Here is a 3,341-nt window from a genome sequence, read left to right as displayed (position 1 = left end):
TGTCTAATTCCGCTTAACCCGGGGCCATGGGCCATACTTGATCGCCACGTTGGATGTATGAATAGCTGCAGTTAAAGCGCAGCTGAGATACATATTTTGTTACCGACAACTGGTATTCTAGCATGATGCTCGATTTGAACACTGATTTCATTTAGTCGCCTAGAAGATGCGTTGCGTCTTTCCTACATCATTGAAAAGTGTTGACCGCTTCTCTTTGTATGATTCCGGCCTACTTTCTTACTTTGTATACTTTCTTAGTTTTAGGTAATTTGTGTTGAACTTCGTTTTGGGAATTGGCCTTGTGATTTTTGATCCGGAAAATTCTTTTTGATTGACGGCTGGTATACGAATGTCTGTTCCGACGCTTAGATTTATGTCAAACACAGACTCACCGCTGGACTATAGATCCTAGAGGTTTATCCTTTTTTTTTTGCTGATTGGGCTTGACTACTGATTTTATGTTTCGGGTTTGCATTTTTCTTAGTTTCTCCGGAATTCTGACAAACAAGCAGCTGTCTGTCACTGTTTGAAATTTCATTTTTCTTTAACATGAGTGTAATGCTCTTTGGTGTTGATGACATAAGCTACGCCATAAGACACGATGATTACCGTGCAATGAGACAAGCGCGTGTAAGTACTGAATTATACAACGTTTATTCTGAACAGGGGTATTCTAACACGCATGGAGTCATCTCATAATCCCACGGGAATCAAGATTGTGATTACATACTGAGGTATAGTAAATTAGTTGTTTCTTTAATATCTCAAGCATTTCCCGGAGTCTGACATTTGTTAACTTTCTAAACCTTGAAACATATTCTGACGGCATTCAGAGAAACTTGGTATCTATCTTTTTCTCCCCGTGCTTTTCAGAATATTTGAACTAACCACCATTCACACACTGTATGTGCTCGTGGATTTAGAGGCAAGCTACGTTGTACACGTGTCATGACCAACACGTGAACTTGCTTCGTGGAGAGGACAATCAGTTCAGGATTGGATAATGAATATTCTTTCATTTGATGTTCTTGTTTTGATTTTCTGGCATATCAGCCAAGGCGCGAATTGATCGATAAGCAGAAAAAACGAATTTAGCCAACGTTTGGGCTTGATTTACATATCTATTTGATTTGTGTTTTATGCCGTACTCAAGAATATTTCACTTATACGACGGTGGCCAGCATTATGGTGGGAGGAAACCGGGCCGAGTCCGGGGATAACTCACAACCATCCATACAATATATATATATATATATATATATATATATATATATATATATATATATATATATATATATATATATATATATATATATATATACAGTAAAGTGTCCTGGTGCGTGCTGATTTATCCATTATCCATGAGTGGCGGAAGCTGGAGTGCAGCTACCATCGGCAAATTACTGACAGACTTTCCCACGATTGAGAACACTCTTTCACCCTGTAATAGCGGTCAAACCGCTTACAGGGTTGCCCAGGCGGTTGGTCTCACGAGCTTCGCAAACCCCTTCTTGTGATCATGTCCTATGAACAATGAGAGCAATTATAAAAAAAAAATTCTGTCCAAACCTGGCACTGAACCCTCATCTCCTAATTTCTCAAATAAAAACTGAGCTGATTTTAATTTAAATTTCTGGCTAGAACCACGCACCGGTCTCCAATCAACTCATTATTGCACAACTGGGCTCATTCTGGTATTAAGACAAAAATGATGACAACAAACAACAGCAAAGTTAATGTTGAGGAAGAATTGTATTCAATAGATAGATAAATAGTCTCCTTATAAACAATGGAATGTCATGGACAGTTGGCGACACACAGTATGGAAGGGTAGAAACGACACACGTTTTTCCAGGCTGAAGGAATGATTATTATATTTTTTTTTAGTTTGTTAAGTAAATGACAAAGGAATGTCAACGACGTTGTGAGCTTCATGTAAAATGGCGCCTCGGTAAAACATTTCGACATCAGCTATATAATCTATCTATATCTACCTAGTAAATGATTCGACATAACAACCATGCAAATAAACATAACTTTTGAACATAAATATAAAACGAGACTAGAGCAACGTGTCCAGTTTTTGCTCGATAATAAATTACATAGCTTAAACACATATATGTATGCACAAAAATTGTTATAAGTTACCATGATGTGCCGTAGTTTTTATAACTTAACAAAAAAATCTTTATGGCAGCTTCACAACCGAAGAGGTCAACTTGAATTGAACTGTATACGACGCATAAGTGTTTCCCTCCTCGTGGAATAGCATGCTTAAAATGTACAATGACTTGTCCTAACTCCGATTGCTCTCTTCGAGTGTCAGCAAAGTAACGTTCTACCTCAACCATACTAGTTACTGTCATCTTCAATAAATAATGTGACCAAACTGGTCTGTGATGAACTTTGGAAATGTCAAATAAAACATATGGATGCCTGACAATGAGGCTATATGATGCTCTGTAATTATGCACGATGATGTCGGGGGCTGACGAATCAGTCATCAGTATACATCGCCAAGGGACTACGTTTTACGGCGAATCGAATGAGCCAATGGGTTCGCCAAGCTCTGAGGTAATTTAAATACTACCTTAAATAAATCTCATTTGCCAATAGGCATACACGATAAAATTATGACTAGAGTGAGCTAGGGCTTGACAGTCAGTCCTATGGAGGCTAGTTAGTAAATCTTGTAAAACAAACCAAAAAACCCCAAAAACATTTGGGGGGAATATATTAGAGTAGAAGATGTTATGATTTGGTTTTGATTCATAAATAGACATGAGCACAACATGGGCAAAGTTTTGATTACTGGAGTGGTTTTGGTCTTAATTTGAGAACATGTGAAAGTAAAAAAAAATCTTGACAACAATAAAGCTAGAAGAAAATAATAAAAAAAATAACAAGGAATAAAATCAAATTAAAAGAGAAACCTTTCAAATCTGTAAAATTCTAGCTCTACCACCACTACAGGTATAATGACAAGAGGACACAGTTTGAGGATGAATGTAACATGTGGCAACATATACAATTCACATGCAAACTATGCAGAAAATGGGACTGTCCAACTTCTACACTTTTTATAGCCTGTGGCATAATTTGCACACATGCTTAAAAATAGTACTATTAACAAAGATAATGGCTATGTACAAATACTGCACCCCATCCCAACTCCCACCCCCCACCCCACCTGCCTTGATCCATCTGGTTTTCACAATTTCCAGGGAATATACTTAGCTTCTCTGTTCACATTTCTAAACCTGCTAACCATGCTGAATAATGATAAACAGCTTTGATCAGAAAAAAACAAACAAACAAAAAACAATTAATCTAAAGCATGG

The sequence above is a fragment of the Liolophura sinensis genome, chromosome 6 (genome assembly GCF_032854445.1).
Source record: "Liolophura sinensis isolate JHLJ2023 chromosome 6, CUHK_Ljap_v2, whole genome shotgun sequence".
Lineage (NCBI taxonomy): Eukaryota > Metazoa > Mollusca > Polyplacophora > Chitonida > Chitonidae > Liolophura > Liolophura sinensis.
This window is presented reverse-complemented; position numbering follows the sequence as displayed.